The following is an 18,707-nucleotide window of genomic DNA, read 5'->3' as shown; positions in this document are numbered from 1 at the left end:
TACAGAGATACTATAATGTAACAAAAAAATATAGAGAGATATATTTCTACTCTAATTATTACTAGCAAATATGCTCGTACATTGCAACGGGAGAAAAAAAGTTGTCAAACATTCGCCTTGTTCGCTTTAGCTTTGTTGCGGCCACGACAGCTTAATTTGTATAGGTGACTTGATTCTGTGAGTGGTTACTGCAACAATTACAAGCAAACGGACCTATTGATGGAACAAGGATGACAATGTTAAATATTTATTTATTATCTTTTTTATATAAAATTTAAAAGATATATTTTATTATATGATGATCATTGTATCCATAATATAAGTTAGTATTAGCAATAATATGATCATTGTATCCTTTTTATATAAAATTTTGCCCTCGTTTTTCTAACTTTGTGATTTTGCCCTTAACTGTTCACAAGTCAACGCGATTTTGCCCCTGGTCAACGCGATTTTGCCCCTGTTTTTACCGTTGACCAGGAGCAAAATCGCGTTGGCTTGTGAACAGTTAAGAGCAAAATCACAAAGTTAGAAAAACAAAGGTAAAATCACAATTTCACAACAAAGTAGGGACAAGAACACAAGAGCCCAAAAATATTAAGCTTATCACTTTAGATTTTACATCTAATGATCTAACGCATCTTGTTGATGAATATTGATTTGACGGGTGGAACTGGACCTTACTAGTAGATAAACAAGTGTTCGCAAAAAAAACATACATTTTTGCAATATTCGTTGTTATATATATGTGTCAGGTTTTATTAGCAATTATTATTGGGTTCTAAATTCCGTGCAAACTGCAAGTCTCTGAACGGAGACGTCAATGGCCGAACAGTGCAGCAAATGGGCCACGTAATTGGGCCTATACAGCTTCACACCAGGCCTTAATTGGAAGAAAAAAATCGACGATCACTTAGAGTGAAATGCTCTTCCTAAGGGCCTAAATTTCACTAGCGAACTCATTTTTCTATTAGCACTTCTTGGAGATTAAGATAAGAGATGTTAATGATGTTCAAAACAAGAAAAAGATAGAGATCTTATTAACGAAGGGGGCTTATTAGCGCCCAGCAACGCGCACGCCGCTCAACCCAGCGCGTGCTCGCCTGTGTGGTCCATGCAGCGCACTCGCCCCTACACACTCGTGGACGTGCGGCCGATGCCAGCGAAGCGCACCTCCCTCGGCTATCAGCTAGGCCCACCATCGACCAATACGGATCAGTAGAAAACGGCAACGCTCCAGCGCCGCTACCTCTGCAACGGGTTTCACGTCTGGTGGCTGTCTCCTACGCGCTCCCTCTGGTTGCCCCCACTCACGGACATGCATTGGAGCATGCCTGCCCTGCCCGCCCTGTTGTTGCTTGCCCGCGCCCTGCTGCTGCTCATCTGCACCTTGTTGCTCGCCCGTGCCATGCTGCGCGCCTGCATCTGCTCGCCCTGCTACGCCCCCTGTACTCGCCCGCCCCATGGGAACCGCCTGCGCCTGAGAGACTGCCTGCGCCTCATGAAACACTTACAACATAGAGGACTTGCTGCAACATACGTCTAAAATAGATGAAACATATGCTCACAACATATGTGTGTGGCAACTGTAACATATATAAAAACAACTAAAATATTTCAAACACACACTTGCAACATATGCAACATTTGTCTGAAACAACTAAACATTTGAAACACACACTTGCAACATACTTCTGATATACTTGAAAAAAAAACACTTAAAAACACTTGAAAACCTTTGCAAACATACGCAATATCCAGATAAACACACTTACAACGTACGTTCGAAAACACTGATGAAACATTGGTAACAAACCTTTGTAACATACATGTACAACCATTGCAATATTCTAGTTTACTTTTACAACATCGATATAAAACACTTGCAACATACCTCTGAAACACTCGAAATATACGTTTACAACATGCTCTTTCAGCGCAAACATCTTGAAAGCATGTAGGCCCCTAGTTGGGTTTCAGTGATTAATGACGACACAAGATTACTGTGACTAACGTATGTTTTGCAGAGGCAATTTGAGTTAGGTCATGGTAATGATGATCGTTTGGGCAATTATGGTTTTCATGCCCCTGTCGATGAAAATAGTTTTGGTTTTCAAAAGATAGACGACAAGGTTAAGGACGAACTAGTTCTAAGTGTCATTTGGCGTTAGAGAGACACTTAGAGTAGTCTAGAACTTTGTTTTTCCTTTGGCCATACTATTAAGAGGGTATAAACTAGTAGCTTGACCTAGGTGAGTCTAATGGGTTAGGTGTGGTGAACACTTGTTAAACTTAGCACTAGGTAGCTCAGGAATAGCCCAAAGATCAAGTGAAGTCAACTTCATTCACAAAAGACTTTGAATTGGAAATGAATGGAGTGTCAGAATGTGGATCAGATGTTGGTTTGGTGATGACCGGACTCACAGGTGTTGTGCCTAGTCAGTGATCAGCGCGCGCAGCAGAAGCCGAGGAGCGACCAAATGCTGCACAGTGATTAGAACCGGACGCACCTCTAGTCGTATCTGTAGCAGTGGGGCCTCGCTGTCAAGGAGGATCTGATGCTAAATAGTAAATGACCAGATTCTGAGCTTGTAGCGTCAGGTCGACATCAGAGTCCGATCACAGACCTTTTAGCGCTAAAACGGCTATAACTCTTAGCTCCGAACTCCGATTTCGATGATCTTGGACATTTTGGAAAGCTTGCTCAGAGGGATACACATCCCACATGCATACTTGATCCAAATCACAATGGATCGAAATAATATTCCAATCCAAGGACCATCCTATAGTTCGAATTACACCAAAAAATCTTTCTCTTCTCTAAGTTGATCCACAACAACTCCAACTTCTCCTTTGCAAATGTGCCAACACCACCAAGTGTATATCACCAAGTGCAAGTGTGTTAGCATTTTCACAAACATTTTTCAAAGGATTAGTCACTCAATTTACCATGCCACTCGATCCTAGCAATATCGCAAAGTTAGATCGCTCAAGTGGCACTAGATGACCGATATGCAAATAAGTTTGCACCTCTTGATAGTACGGCCATCTATCATAAACCCGGTCATCAACTTCTCTAAACACCTATGATTAGTGAAATGAAATACCCTAGGTTATACCTTTGGCTTGCGCATTCCATTCCATCTCCTCCAATGTCGATGCAACACATGCACCAACACGATCAATAATGATATGATCCACTTCATATCATCACATGATCATATTGGTTCATCGATCTTGACTTCACTTGCTCTTCACCATTGCCTCAGTCCATCGGCGCCAAGTCATCACTCAACTTGCCCTTCACACTTGCAACCGGTCCATCGAGCCAAGTCATGTCTTGATCTTCTCCACCTTGATCACACAACTCAATGTCATGTCTCATGTGGAATGAGCTCCTTCATCATCATATGTGTGAGCTTTGCAACATCTCTGAGCCATTTCCACATCCATGGCATATGTTGCTCACACACATGTACCTATAGACTAATCACCTATGTATCTCACATAAATATAATTAGTCCACCTAGGGTTGTCACTCAATTACCAAAACCAAACAAGGACCTTTCAGTAGGATGAAGCCATCAGGGCCATCGCCGAGACCAAGCTAGAGCAGTTAAAGGCATAGCATGAGGACGTGGTCAAGAGCGACCTGACTGACAACTAAGACAAGGACTATCGGCCTATCCCTCATATGCCACCATGTGCACACGACAGAGAGGCTAGTGGCACCAGCTCAGCTCCACCATAGCCGCCATGGATAGACCCCGCCTTGCTAGCTATACTTGAGCGCATGTGGCAGGACCAGGCTCATCAAGCATAGGAGATAGCAGCTGCCATTGCTCAGGTGTAGGCACATCAGGATCAGTTCCAACAGTAGTAGTATGCCATTCAGCAGCAACAGCTAGTCACTTAGTAGCAGCTTCTTGGTTTCATGCAGCATATTCTTTCAACTACAGGAATTGCTCCTTTCTAGCCCACGTTGTAGATCGGTTAGACTGTTACTACTACCCTAGGGACTCTAGCTATATAGCCCGGTGGCTTTAGAGTCAGGGACAGCCGGTTGCATAGTTTGCCTCACCTACCAAGTAGGTGTCTCAGTGGTTCACTTCACCACAGACAGAGCATGCTTAGCACTTCACTCCTATAGTTATGGGCTTTACTCCTACTCAGTCTAAGTCAGTGCTAGTGATAGACACTCCAGTCTCTAGGAGTTTGGATGCTACTTTTAGTGAGCTCATAGGATAGCCTACACCTCATGAGTTTCGATTCCTTGCTCCTACCATAGCTGCTCCGATCACAGGGACTACTAAGACGATACCGTCTTCTGTTGCTTCATCTGAGCCTCCTCTAATAGTCACTCCCACACTTGAGGCTTCAACGATAGACACAGTCATAGTTGTGGCTCCACTTCCTACAGAGACACCTTCTAAGCCACAGGGTCAGGCTACTGCCACAGCTTCAGAGTCTCCACAGGCCGACCCAGCTACCAAGTCCACCGAGCAGACCTAGACTGCTTCACCTCCACTTTCAGTGATAGAGGGTACGCTTGAGCCCGCACTAGAGGGTCCAACTACTCAGAGTTCAGGGTCTGAGGATGATGCAGCTCAGTTTTAGATCTCTCACCGCACATCAATGCCTGACTTGTCTGCTCCTGTCCCACCGTCCGACCCTTAGGTTTTGGTACTTGACGCCAAAGGGGGAGAGGAAGCGAGTATGTTGGACTTAGGGGGAGCGTGTGAGATGGACTCGTCTTTTGCGTGCTACTTCATGCATTCACGTTTACTTCATGTAGTGTGATATATGTGATATGTGTGTGATTGTGAGACTTATGTGACATGTGTGCCCTCTACTTTGATATATTTATATCATGTCACTTGATGCTTGTTGGTGTTTCATACAAGCACCGGCAAGTAAATTTATAGTGATGTGCGTTAGGCTCGAATGCTGCGCTAAAGGACACAAGATTTATACTGGTTTGGGCTGAATGTCCCTACGTCCAGTTTGTTGCTGCTCGTGTTATTAGCACCGAAAATGGTTTGTAGTAGGGGTACAAACGATCAAGAGAGGGACTGGTCCCAAGTCTCTGATGGAAAGGTCGAAAGGAGGCCAAGAGCTTGGTTGTAGCTTGACTATGTGTGTTGTGTGTTGTTTGAAGTCCCCCCTTTTTGTTGGAGGAAGCACATCCCCTTTTATAGATGAAGCGAACGGCTTTATAAGTGTGAGGGCTAGGATGCATACTTTACCTAGCCTTGTGGCTCACGTCTACCCAGCCTGGTTTCCCATTCTAATGGGTGCGAAAGGACGATAAGCGCCTACAATATTCTCGATGCCTCTATAGAATGTCAGGATGGTTATAGAGCACTGCCCCTCATAGGGTATGGATTGTAGTACAGTGGCTTTGATTTATGGGCCTTACCCAGTCTTGCTCTGCGTGCCTTCTGGTTCCTATGAATCTTTGTCGGAGGGACACGGGGTCGGGGTCCGGAGTAGTGCTATGGGCAAGGTCTTCCGATCGGAGAGGGCGTCCGGAGGTTGAAGCGTGTGCTCCAATCCGATGAACCCGAGGGGGCAGGAAGTGGGCACCACTCCCTTGGGACCATAACGTGCTGACGGCATATCCGTCATTTGTGGAGATCGCAAATCCTTTTCTAGAGCATAGTGGTTGTCGTATATCTTCGTCGGGTTCCATGTCCCAGAGCTGAAGGCGACGCCTACAACTCTATAGGGCGAAGACCACGCACCTGCAATACTTTTTAGGCTCTGCTATGCCCGGAAGGGTCTAAAGCACCTGTCCCATCGTTCCCTGATAGTACCTTTCCTGCCAGGGCACAGGGTATGGTTCTTGAAGCCATGGTTGACACGAACGTCTTGTCTTACCCTGTACCCATCATCATTAGGGAACGGGGAGAAGTTGTCAGGCAAGACGAAACTAGTCTTTAGACATCAAGCGGGGTGAGGTTCGTCCTTGGTCATCGGGCGAGGCAGAGACCAGTCCTTATCCCTTGGGTGAGTCCGAGCCTACCCCTCAGGGGTCGAGCGAGGCGGAGTCTATCCCTTAGCCCTTGAGTGAGGTGGAGCTAGCCCAAAGGCATTGGGCAAGGCGGAGGCTAGCCCTTAGCCCTCGGGCGAGGCGAAGCTGTCCCAAAGGCGTCGGGTGAGGCTGAGACTAGCCCTTAGCCCTTGGGCGAGGCGAGGCTAGCCCAAAGGCATCGGGTGAGGTGGAGACTAGCCCTAAGCCCTCAAGCGAGGTAGAGCTATCCCAAAGGCGTCGGGCGAGGCTAAGACTAGCCCTTAGCCCTCAGGTGAGGCGAGGCTGGCCCAAAGGCGTCGGGCGAGGTGGAGACTAGCCCTTAGCCCTTAGGCGAGGCAGAGCTGTTCCAAAGGCGTCGGGCAAGGCGAAGACTAGCCCTTAGCCCTTGAGTGAGGCAAGGCTGGCCCAAAGGCATCGAATGAGGCAGAGACTAGCCCTTAGCCCTTAGGCGAGGCGGAGCTGTTCCAAAGGCGTCGAGTGAGGCGGAACCAAACTCTCGTCATTCGAGTAAGGAACGTAGCAGCGCCCTTGTCCATCCAGAAGTTTTTAATGTTCGATGGTTATTGGTTCCACCTTCTGGGATACCTCGGTATTAGATCCCCGACAGTAGCCCCCGAGCCTCCGGGTGATTCAGATAGAATCGCCTGGGGGGTGTTTTTGATTTCGTCGGAGTTACTTTGCCAGAGGGTGCGTGTGAGCGCACCCGATGGGTGTAGCCCCCGAGCCCTCGGGTGATTTGAGTAGAGTCGCCCGAGAGGTAGTATCGGACCCTTCACGGGTAAGGCTGAAAGACTTGGTTTTTTGTCAACTGGATATTTTTAAGGGAATTGTGGTATTCCGCTCGTGGGAATTTATTCAGTGTTGGCCTGGCTAGGACCCGACTGTGGATCGAGGCCCTAGTGATGCTTGCATCCTTGAGTCCTAGTAGTTTGCGGGCCTATCCCTCGTTGGGATAGCCCTTTGGCTCTAGGACCCTAGGTGGGCCGACCTTCGGTCGTTATGGGCCTAGATGGGTTTAGTGAAGAGATTTTTCTAGTCCACGTCCCCTCTGTGGGAAAAGAGTCCGGTCGTTTCGGGAAAGCGAACCGCCTAGCGTGATTTTGGTGGGAGAGGATAGGGATCGTGTGCTCGTGTCCGTGACGCGACATGACGCTACGCATGGCCGGCCCAGAGATCCAGGCGGACGGTTGCCCTTCTCGCATCCATCGCCACTATAAAACCACGGGGTTCACCCCTAGGGTTCCGTACTTCGCTTTCTCACCTTCGCATCCGCAGCTTTCACCGCTAATCACCTTAGCTTCCCATGCCAAGACTGCTGTCGCCATTAGGTTTGCATCCGCATTTACCACCGCTGTCGAGCTCGTGTCTACGCCGCCGCCCTCGTTGAGCTCGTACCCACCTTCCCCCAATGTTTTGATGGAGTTGTGGAGCAGATCCGACATTACTTCTTGGTGTTTGGAGGGCCTTGCCCACCGTGGCCTCCTCCACCCGCTGTCCGCCATCGGGGAGTGGTCGCTGCCCGGTGATGAGAGTGAGCCAGCGCCGCCCAAAGGGTATGTCGTGTCTTTTGTCATCTTTCATGAGCGGGGATTTGTTGTACCCGCGCATAGATTTCTTCAGGGGTTGTTGGATTATTACTAAGTGGAGTTGCAGCATCTTACCCCCAATGGTGTCCAACATATGGCGGCGTTTGTTGCCCTATGTGAGGGTTTCCTAGGGATCGATCTCCACTTCGATTTGTGGCGGCACTTTTTCACCGTTAGTTTGTCAAAGAGGAAGATTGGGGGGAAGGATATGAGCGTGCTGATGGGATGTGCCAGCATTCATCTGTGCCCCACCCGGTCGAGGGACTACCCACTGATGCGTCTATCATCCTCAAATAAGGGGTGACACTCACAATGGTTTTACGTCAGGGACGACCTGAGTGCCACATTGCCGAAGTACTCTGGGCGCCTCATCGATGAGGCTCCAGAGTCATGGCAGTGGGGCTATTTGACTTTGGATAAGAAACACCTTGCCGACCTTCTCGTCGCCATTCATGCTCTAAAGGTCCGGGCCGTGAAGGGGTTGGGGATCATTGGTGCCTACCATGCGAGGAGGGTGGCGCCGCTAATGGCGCGCGTGCTTCCCTTGTACCGGATGGTTCCTGGAGAGTCGTTCGAAGGAACGGTGCTCGTTGATGAGGTGCTTGTTCCTTCTGAAGTGGCGCAACGTATCAGGGAGGCGATGGAGCCTATGAAGGACACCTCCGACTCTGCCCTTGAACCTATGTATCTGGTGCCAGGGCATCCCCCAATGCGACTAGAACCCGGATTCTTTGAATTTGTAAGCTTTCATTCCCCGTACCCTCCTTTTTGATTGAATTTCTGATCCTTTAATACCAACCTTGGGATGGAAGGACCAGTTGAGGAGGCTATTCTTCAAGGACTGCCCAGTCCTGCTGCCGAAGGATTGGGTCATCGCGGTGGTGAATTGCGTCGTGGCCGAGTGGGAAAAGAGGGCAAGGGAGCAAAAGAAAGTTGAGGAGCGGCGGAAGCAGGAAGCACAAGATCAAGGAGAGGAAGTAAGCAGCGATGACGACGATGATGATGTTGATGAGGTTGCTGTCGGTGTGGATTGGGGCATCCGGGAGGACGAGGGCACACTGACTAATGCCCCACCGTCTGTGCAGGAACCCCCCTCGTCCCACGCGGAGGGAAGTGAGTCCTCAAGGTTGGTGGAGGTTGGAGCCGAAGAGTTTGCCGCTTTGCATGGGGTGCCGGTAGAAGATCGGTGGGTGGCTGGATCCGAGGAGGCCCCCGAGGTGCTGATGGAGGAGGGGGGTCCTATTGCCATGTCTCATGAGAGGATGGAGGTGAGTGGATCTACCACCTAGCCTGAGGTGTTGACCGAGAGGGGTGGCTCTGCAGCTGCGCCCTCGGAGATGAGGGAGATGAGCTCCCCTGCCCAGGAGCAGGGGGCAGGTTCGAAGCAGTCCCATCACGATGAGTTTGGGCAAGGGTCTGGGGGTTCATCCCCAAAGTGCTTCCACCGGCCAAAGGCATCGGGGTAAGCCACTGACTCCCCTATCTCTCTTTTATTTCGTTTTTTTACTTTATGCCTTTTTCTCTTGTGTAGACTTTTGCGGACGGGCCACCCTCTAGGGACGGCACCCAAGAAGAGCTTTGCCCATCAGGCGGGATGGGCGGCGTCGCTTGACATTGCTCCTATTTCGGGCAGGAGTGGCGACAATGCTATGGCTGTGTTGGTCGACTCAACGATGGCCGTGGCGGTACCCGCGCCTTTGGTGGCCACCGAGCAGGCGAGATCTTCCGCAGTGGGTGCGGCACCGCCGACCAAGGGTCACGTATCGCCGATGGAGGTGGTCATGACCACGCCAAGCCAGGATCAGCCAGGCATAGCCATGGTGGTGCTCGAGGGCGTAGTGTAGTCCGCGCCACCAGGGGCCTAGGTGGATCTGCCTGTGGCGCTCGAAGCAGCCCAGATGGGGGAGGATCCGATCGGGGGCTCCTCGGGTGTCATGGCGGTGGTGTGGAGGACCAGGAGGATGTTGCCCCTGGCCCCTTTGTTGGGAGGCAGCCGCTCCCCCATGCAGGGCGAGCCGCCGCTTTAGTGGATGGCCGCTCAGGACCCAACGTCGGCTCTTTTCACGCTCGACGACCATGCCGAGAGCATGGAGCGGGAAAGTCTCGACTTCGGGCTTTCGACTATGATGAATGCCCTAAACTAGGTCAGAGGGGCCCTATGTGAAATTGTCATTCCTACTAGCTAGGTATCTCCTTGTTCTTCCTCGTCTTCCTCCTTCTTCAAGTACTTTTGTGTTTTTGTATTTTTGATACCGGTCTTCTTTTTAGGTCATTGTTGCTCGTAGTCGGAGCAAATCCTAGTTTCTCCATGAACAGAAGGCGGAATGGGATCGCCTTGCCGAGGAGGCCCAGCTATGAGGAGATGTGGGTGCGCAGCTTGCTACCGCCCAGCAGCAGGAGGCCTAGGGACGTCGGGACACGGAGGAGGCCCACAGGATGTTGGAGGACTTATTAGCGAGGACAAAGCTGGATGAGGAGGAGATTGCCAGGCTCCAAAAGGAGTGAGACGAGCTACTGCAGAAGAATGCCGCAGCTAGTGAGAAGGCCAACGAACTCCTGGTGGAGCTATAGACAGAGTGGGACCTCAAGCTGAAGGCTCAGGAGAGGTCCGTGACTTTGCAGGAGAAGGCGAACCAGGATGCCGCGGTGATCGATCAGACCATCCAAGAGCGCGATGAAGCATGTCGGGAGGCCAAGGCACGCCAAGTAGATCTTAGAGCCGAGGTGACCTGAAGGCTAGATGCCGAGGAAGTTTCTATCGGTCTGTGCGCTGATCTCGCCGAGGTGCGGGGGCTTCTCCAAGCTAAAGGTGATGAGTATGATCGCCTGTCCCTCACCGTTCTGGTGGTCTACGACAACCTATAGGTGGCACAAGAGGAGGGGACCAGCTCGCTTGCGTCCTGTGCCGCTAGTATCATGGCTTTGGTGGGCCAGCTTGAGGAGAGTGCTTTTCACGTCGGGATCACCCAGGCCTTCACCGTCACCCATGCTCATTACGAGAAGGAGATTGACCTGGAGGTGATGAGCGAAGGTTTCCCGCCTACCTATGAGGATGATGAGCTAGACATGATTGAGAAGGTGGTGGCTCCTCTTGCGAAGAACCTGGCGGATAATCTAAAAGAAATGGTTCTCCCTTCGCAGAAGTAGTTAGTTGAATAAATTTGAACAACACTTATATGTAATATGTGAACAAGTTTTGGTACTTTCGAGTCTAGAAGCAGTTTCATGATTTTGCTTCATAATTTCGTTTTGTTTGATTTCACCTTCTTCCCTTTTTGCAATCAAAAAGAGTGTTTATTTGATCTGGCCCTTCCCTTTGTCTAAGGCCACAGGGCTGGTGGTGCTTTCAGGGGAAAAATTTGGGTTGTGCTGCTTGAGCAAAACATACTGTAGCCATCTGGTCGTTTGTTTTTTGCGGTCTTACCAATCTGTTCCCCCGAATCTTGCCGCTAGTCTTGATGCGAGGAAGGAGTCTGATGTAATGATTGTTTTGGAAAAAGGAAGGGAGGTAGCCGTACCTTTACTATCCCTCGAGTGAGATCTGACCCCTTGCGTTCGCTGGGGTCGGGTGTTACTAGAGACCGGAGCGTTCATATGGAATCCCATTCCGTGGTTTTTGTGACAGGGTCAGCAAAGTCCTCGGATGGTGTTCCACTATTCCCCGCCCTACCTTCCAACTGAATTCCCCAAATGGGGACTCTATGGGCTCGGCAAGGGGGGGGCCTTCGAACCTTTGTCCCTGTATCGAGCGGCTCAAGCCCTCGAGCCTTGTTAGGGTTTGATAGGGGTCGGCCGTAACTCGCATGTTACCCCATCCTCGACTTTCATAATCGGAGGGGCCGAGTAGACAACACTTGCCTCGGTGGCTCGAGTATTGTGCTCAATGAGCTCGCTAATGGGTATGTTCATGTGGAATCTAGGTCCATCATTTGCTGATGGGGTTGGAAGAGCCCTCTGGTGGCATTCCACAACTTCTTAACCGGCCTCCCAGTAGATGCCCGAGCCGTTCGATAGGCTTAGGTGGCCCGATGGCCCCTCCTCGAATGAGAAAAGGTTGAGACATCCCTGCCCGCTTCTAAGCAGGGTCAAGCAGGGCCACTAGGGCTCGTCTCAGTTATTTCTCCCTAGCTCTGTTTGGCACAAGGTGGCCTCGAGCCCTTCGTGGGCCAGCCTTTGAACCTCGGCCTGCTTTCACCCATATCGAATGAGGCGACAGCCGTTTCATGACGCGACACAAAGCATTGGGATGCAACATTTTGCATACGCAATATTTGAATGTATAATTTAATCGAAATGAAGGCAGGGTCAGTAACATTACCTTGGTGTCACAAGTGACGGAAAGCTCCCACCAGATGTGTTCGAGTCAGGTTTCAGGTCCGATGTTTCCGACGAGGCCAGCGTAAACTGCATGAGTATTGCTACTTTTGTTTTTGCGATTGATTTTTAAGCCATCTGCTAGCTTCCCCCTGAAGGGGGGCTCTATAGGTGGACCCCTCCAAAGTCCTTTCGGGAAGGTGGGAGCTAAGGCTAGCAGTGCGAGGAGCTATGAACGTGATTATGCTGGTGAACCAAAAAGACTTCGTAGCTAACGGAGCGTAGGGTCCGGTGGTTCACCCAGTTGTACTTATCATTGTATTCCCACATGCCATGCTTTTGGTTTCCCAAATGTAAGGAGGGGTTGGGCTAAGAGGGTGTTTAAACAAACATGCGCCCTCGGTAGCCCTCGAGCGATGTTTGTGTCCCTGCCGTTGCTGGGGTCGGAAGCTCGGTAAAGAATTTAACACTCAAAGTAAGTAAACAGGGGTGCTTATCTTTGAGTTGGTCGTTCGTTCATTGTTTTGCCTAGGCCACCCGATCAATCTTGTAGAAGAGGTTTCGGTGCCCTCCAACCCTTCCTATGGCCTAAGTTGTAAGAAACTAGGAGTGCGGGTGAATTAATTCTGATCACGCTGGTGAGCAAAGAGGTTGTAGCCGCTGGGGCGTGGGTCTCCCGCAGTCCTACCAGTTGTGCTCAGAATTTGTTCCCAAAATCTTAGTCCTTTAGGACTTGTTTATGAGAAGATCGAAAAACTTAGATAAAGTTTTCAAAGATAATATAGGAAGTGTTTGCAAGATAAATGTACTTGTACTTATATCAGCCCCCGAGTGAGGTTCGGCCCCTCGCAATTTGCAGGGGTCAGATGTCACTAAAGATTGGGGTTTTGTAAAGACAAAGACTGATAAGAAGAAACATGCATTTATTTAAGGGTAAAAATGACGTAGCTGCTCAATGTTCCAGGCGTTGGTGAAGACCTCGCCGTTCATGGTTTTCAACCTGTAGGAGCCAAGGTGAAGTACTTCCGTGACAACGTAGGGTCCCTCCTAGGGCAGGGAGAGTTTGTGGCGGTCGTTGTTGCTCTACACAAGGTGGAGGACGAGGTCCCCGACGTTGAAGGCTCGACCCCACACCCGTCGGCTGTGGTACCGTCGTAACGCCTGCTGGTACTTAGCTGAACGGAGGAGGGCGATGTCGTGGGCTTCATCTAGCTGGTCCATGGCATCTTGGTGGGATGCCTCGGCCCCCTGTTCGTCATACGCTCTGATTCTTGGTGCTCCATAGTCAAGGTCCGTTGGGAGAACAGCCTCGGAACCGTAGACCATGAAGAAGGGTGTGTAGCCGGTGGCCTAGCTAGGAGTTGTCCTTAGGCTCCAAAGCATGGCCAAAAGCTCAGTGAGCCAGTGCACGCCGAACTTGTTGAACTGGTTGAAAATTCTAGGCTTAATGCCTTGCAGAAGCATGCCGTTTGCGTGCTCGACCTGCCCGTTCGTCTGGGGGTGCGCAACGGCTGCCCAATCGATCCGGATGTGTTGTTCATTACAGAATTGAATGAATTTCCTGCCGGTGAACTACGTGCCATTGTCTGTGATGATGGACTTCGGTACTCTAAAGTGATGGATGATGTCGAGGAAGAATAGCACAGCTTGCTCGGATTTGATCGTGGAGATTGGTCGAGCTTCAATCCATTTTGTAAACTTGTCTATGGTGACAAGTAAGTGGGTGAAGCCCCCGGGCACCTTTTTGAGTGGCCCAACTAGGTCGAGCCCCCAGACCATAAAGGGCCACGTGATGGGGATCATTTGGAGCGCCTGGGCTAGAAGGTGAATCTGCCGAGCGTAGTACTGACACCCTTCGCAGGTGCGTACAATTTGCTCGGCATCGGCTACTACGGTGGGCCAGTAGAAGCCCTGTCGGAATGCGTTCCCAACCAAGGTCCTTGGTGCGGCATGATGACCGCAGACCCCATCGTGGATATTGCTTAGCATAAGTTTTCCCTGTTCGACAGGGATATAGAGTTGTAGGATCCCCGTATGGCCCCGTTTGTAGAGTTCACCTTTTACAAGAACGAAGGACTTGGCGCGACGTGTGAGCCACGGTGCTTCTGTCTTGTCTGCTGGTAATATGTTGCGGAGGAGGTAGTCGAGGTAGAGCGTTCTCTAGTCATCAGGAGGGTTGGACTCTGCTGCTGGGTCCTCTTCAAGCTCTATGACCTCAGGGTCAGGCGGAGCAGTTGGTGGATCGGCCCCTAGGGTCAGACTAGATGGGCCATCATCGGCCTGTTCTGACCCCACGTAGCGTACCGAAGGTTTGTGTTGATCGCTGGCGAAGACACCTACCGAGACTGGCTCTTGGCCGGATGCTACTTTCACGAGCATGTCTGCTGCTTCATTGAGATGCCTTGGGATGTAATTGAGTTCGAGGCCATCGAATCTGTCCTCTAGCCATCGGACTTCTTGGCAGTATGCTTCCATCTTGGCATCATGGCAGCTTGACTCCTTCATGACCTAGTTGACGACCAGCTAGGAGTCGCCCCTGACGTCGAGGCATCGGATGCCCAGTTCGATGGTGATTCATTGGCCATTGATGAGCGCTTCATGTTCTGTGACATTGTTTGATGAGGGAAAATGGAGCTGAACCATGTACCTCATGCAGACCCTAAGGGGAGATACGAAGACTAGTCCCACGCCGGCGCCCTTCTTCATCAGCGATCCATCGAAGTACATCGTCCAGTACTCTTGATCGACAACTGCTGGTGGCATCTGGACCTCGGTCTACTCCGCGATGAAGTCAGCAAGCACCTAGGATTTGATCGCTGTTCGGGGGGCATAAGTAATGCCCTGATCCATCCGCTCGAGTGCCCACTTTGTGGTTCTTCCTATAGCGTCCTGGCTATGGATGACCTCGCCAAGGGGGAACAACGTCATGACCATCACTAGGTGTGACTCGAAGTAGTGGCGTAGCTTCCTCTTGGTGATGAGGATGGTGTAGAGGAGTTTCTGGATTTGGGAGTAGCGGGTTTTAGAGTCGGATAATACCTCACTGATGAAATATACAGGGCGCTGCACCTTGAAGGCGTGCCCCTCTTCTTCCTGCTCTACTACTAAGGCGGCGCTAACCACTTGCGTGGTGGCTGCTATATATAGGAGGAGGGATTCTCCATTGCTTGGAGGGACCAGAACCGTGGGTTTAGTTAGAAATTGATTAACCATGTCAAGCACCTCCTGAGCCTCAGCTGTCCACTCAAAGTGGTCAGACTTCTTCAGGAGTCGATAAAGGGGGAGTCCTTGTTTGCCGAGGTGCAAAATGAATCGGCTAAGGGCGGCAAGGCACCCTATGATCCGCTAAACCCCCTTTATGTTTTGGATCGGGCGCATCCTTGTGATGGCTAATATCTTCTCCGGGTTGGCTTCGATACCGCGCTCAGAGACAATGAAGCCGAGCAGCATGCCCCTATGAACCCCCAAAACACATTTTTCGGGATTGAGTTTGATGCCGTTTGCTCGGAGTTTCGCAAAGGTTTGTTCAAGGTCGGCGACAAGGTGGTCAGCTCGTTTGGACTTAACTACGATGTCATCGACGTAGGCCTCAACGGTCCACCCGATGAGGTCCCCAAAACAATTGAGCATACAACACTGGTAAGTTGCCCCAGCGTTCTTCAGACCAAACAGCATTGAAATGTAGCAGAACAATCTGAAGGGGGTGATAAAAGACGTCGTGAGCTGATCGGACTCTTTCATCGTGATCTGATGGTAGCTGGAGTATGCGTCAAGGAAGTAGAGGGTTTCGCACCCTAAGGTGGAATCAACTATTTGGTCAACGCGTGGCAAAGGAAATAGGTCCTTTGGGCACGCCTTGTTAAGGCCCGTGTAGTCGACACACATCCTCCATTTCTCGCTTTTCTTTCATACAAGAATGGGATTTGCTAGCCACTCTGGGTGGTATACTTCCCTAATGAACCCAGTAGCCAACAGCTTTGCTATCTCTTCACCGATGGCCCTGCGCTTTTCCTTATCGAAGCGGCGCAGGCATTGCTTCACCGGCTTGGAGCCTGGGTGGATTTTCAAGGTATGCTCGGTGACCTCCCTCTGAATGCCTAGCATATCCGAGGGTTTCCACGCAAAGATGTCTTTGTTATCGCGGAGGAAGTCGATGAGCGCACTTTCCTATTTGAAGGAGAGCGCAGTACCAATGCATACCTTTTTAGCCTCGGAGCTGCTATGGTCCATGAGGACCTCCTTGGAGCCTTCCATCGATTCGAATGACCCAGTCGATTTCTTGGCGTCGGGCATTTTTTCGGCAACCTCCACCCTGAGGGTGGCGAGTTCCTTGGAGGCGATGACTATGGAGGCGTGACCGCAGCATTTGACTTTGCACTCGTAAGCGCACTGGAAGGAGGTGCTGATGGTGATGACCCCGCGAGGGCCCGGCATCTTCAGCTTAAGGTACGTATAGTTGGGGACGACCATGAACTTCGCGTAACATGGTCATCCCAGGTGGCATGGAAAGTTCCTGGGAACCCCACTACGTCGAAGGTGAGGGTCTCAGTCCTATAATTGGACCGATCCCTAAAAGTGATGGGCAGATCGATCTACCCTAGTGGCACGGCCTGCCTACCAGGCACGATGCCATGGAAAGGTGCTCGGATGGGGCGGAGGTTCGTTCGGTCGACACCCATCTCGTCGAGCATCTTGGCATACATGATGTTGACGCCGCTGCCTTTGTCCATCAGTACTTTTGTGAGCTGCTTTGGGCTGACGATCGGGTCGACGACAAGTAGGTACCTTCTTAGGTGTGGGATGGCATCCAGATGGTCGGTCCGGTCGAAGGTTATGGCGAATTCTGACCACCGGAGGAAGGTAGGCGTGGCCGGTCCGACCGTATAGACCTCGTGGCGCGTGCTGTTCTGGTGGCATTTGGAGTCATAGGCCGCTGATCCTCCGAAGATCATGAGGGTGCCGTTCGAAGTTAGGAAGGCGTCGTCTATGCTAGGGGTAGGTTCCTTCCCCTACTCCCCTTTGTTGAGGCCCCCGGACAAATATTTGCGCATGAGGTCGCATTCCTTGTATAGATGCTTGGGCGGGAAAGCATGGTTTGGGCATGGCCCCTCGAGTATTTTCTCAAAGTGGTTTGGAGTGCCCTCCACGAGCTTCCGACAACCTTTGCGGTCGGCAGCGGCCACGAGCGAGTTGTCACGCCATTGCTTCTTATTCTTCCTTTTGGTGGGACGGTTGGAGGCGCCTTCGCCGGCATCCTCGTCTGGCCTCGCCTTACCGTTGGGGCGATCGAAGATGGCTCCAATCGCCTCCTCTCCTGAGGCATGACTGGTGGCGATGTCCAGGAGTTCCTTAGTGGTCCACGGGCCCCTGCGCCCCAGCTTGCGGACCAGGGATTCGCATGTTGTCCTGGATAGGAAGGCTCCTATTATGTCAGCGTCGGTGATGTTAGGGAGCTCGTTGCATTGCCGGGAGAAGCGCCGGATGTACCCGCGGAGGGTTTCATTGACCTTCTAGCGGTAGTTCTTCAGGTCCCATAGGTTTCTAAGGCGTTTGTACGTGCCCTAGAAGTTCCCCACGAAGATCTTCGTGAGATCCGCCCAACTTCGAATGGCGTTGGATCGTAGGTGCTCCAATCATGCTTGCGCTGAATTGGCCAAGAACAGTGGGAGATTGTGAATAATGAAATCATCATCACTCGCACCACTGGCCTGACATGCAAGCCGATAGTCTTCGAGCCAAAGCCTGGGATTTGTTTCCCCAGAATATTTAGGGATGTTGGTAGGCGGTCGATACCTTAGTGGGAACATAGCATTGAGGATGTGTCGGCCGAAGGCCTAAGGGCCTGGCAGGCCAGGGCTCGGGCTTCGGTCCTCGCCACTATCGTAGCGTCCACCGCGTCAGGGATGGTAGCCGCAGCGAGCTGCCTCTCCTGTGTCACCGTGGGTGCGCTTGCGGGCGTCGATGGTGCTACGCATATCGCGGTCGTGGCCGAGACGTTGATGCACTGGGACGACGAAGGGCTGCCTGCCGCCTGGTGGTGTCTTATGAATGGACGCGTCCTTGGTGGGGCGTGTAACAACCCAAAAATCCATACACTAAAAATACCAACTACAAAAAAAATTTCTGAAAAACTCCCATGTGATGATGAGTGTCATGTATAGAAACCCAACCTAAGAAATGCATTAGGTCTAACCCCAACCCAAGTTAACACATAAGCATGACATGTCATTAGTTAATTGTGTTTATTTAAATTCTAACAAATAAAGTATTGCACACATTGTTAATTCAAAATGTGATTTGGAGTTCCATTTGAGTTATGATATGCTTAACAACTCCAATAAAATAATAAACCATAAAATAATTAAAACTCAAACCAAGGAATAAAGGTTTAAAGAGAAAAACTAATTTTATTTTTGTATAACAAAAACCACACCTATTTTTGTTATACAAAATAGCTAAATAAATTCCTAATATTTAATGTTGTGGCCTCATATCCAAAACTCCAATGAATTTGGTGCACCAATTTTTAATTCTAATTTTAAAACCAAATTTGAATTCAAACAAAGGAAAAGAAAAGAAAAACAGAAAAAGAAAAGAAAGAAGGAAGCCTCGCTGTGGCCCAGGCCTGCTCGGCTTCACGGCCTAGCCAGCAACCGGCCAGCCCCGCCAGCGCGCAGCAGCAGGTCGGCCCATGAGCTCGCGCAGGCCTAGTAGCGAGACGCACGCTGCTCATGCCCACACGCCTCCCCGCCTTCGCTTGCAGCCGCTGCCACACG

Source organism: Miscanthus floridulus, chromosome 12 (genome assembly GCF_019320115.1).
Source record: "Miscanthus floridulus cultivar M001 chromosome 12, ASM1932011v1, whole genome shotgun sequence".
In the NCBI taxonomy this organism is placed as follows: domain Eukaryota; kingdom Viridiplantae; phylum Streptophyta; class Magnoliopsida; order Poales; family Poaceae; genus Miscanthus; species Miscanthus floridulus.
The sequence above is the reverse complement of the archived record's forward strand: the minus strand, read 5'-3'. Positions refer to the sequence as shown.